The 664-nt window shown below is 49.1% G+C and overlaps 1 protein-coding gene across 1 annotated transcript in view; it reads left to right on the forward strand.

Annotated features, from left to right (window-relative positions):
• Positions 1–664, forward strand: part of SLC35F3 (solute carrier family 35, member F3) — a 448,640-nt gene that overhangs the window by 412,660 nt on the left and 35,316 nt on the right. The gene's annotated exons all lie outside the window — the stretch shown is intronic.

Raw genomic sequence — 664 nt, forward strand, 5'->3', positions numbered from 1 at the left:
ATACTTGGGCCACCTGATGCAAAGAACTGACTCATTTGAAAAGACCCTGATGTTGGGAAAGATTGAAGGCAGGAGAAGAAGGGGATGACAGAGGATGAGATGGTTGGATGGGATCACCGATGCAATGGACATGAGTTTGAGGAAGCTCCGGGAGTTTGTGATGGACAGAGAGGCCTGGCGTGCTGCAGTCCATGGGGTCACAAAGAGTCGGACACGACTAAGAGACTGAACTGAACTGACTATGGTGATTGAGCATTTAGGGGAAAGATGGAGCATTCATTAGGAAAGGCTGAACATTCAGCGTCTGGTTTCCAGGATGCGGATTGTACCAGATTGGAGAAGTTTCTTCACTAGACAGTGACTGGCTGGCCTTTGAAACCTTGATTGTAGATGAGATTGCTTCAGTCATTGTCTGCAGGGTAATAAGAGAGTGGACTAGAAGAGAACCCTGGAAGGTACCAAGGAAGCCTTGGGAGGGTGTGGAGAGGTGGGAGGAAGCCCAGAGGAGTGTGCTGAGTTGGAAGCCAAGAAGGGTGTTTCAGGGAGGAACAGTCAGTGATGGTTTCCAAGAGTAAGATGAAGACCTGAAAGTGCCTATTTGATTCAGCAACAGAAGGTCTCTGGTAACCGATCTAGGGGTTTGGGTGAGTGGTGGGAGCAGACA

The sequence above is a fragment of the Bison bison genome, unplaced genomic scaffold (assembly GCF_000754665.1).
Source record: "Bison bison bison isolate TAMUID 2011002044 unplaced genomic scaffold, Bison_UMD1.0 scf7180017864462, whole genome shotgun sequence".
Taxonomy (NCBI): Eukaryota; Metazoa; Chordata; class Mammalia; order Artiodactyla; family Bovidae; genus Bison; species Bison bison.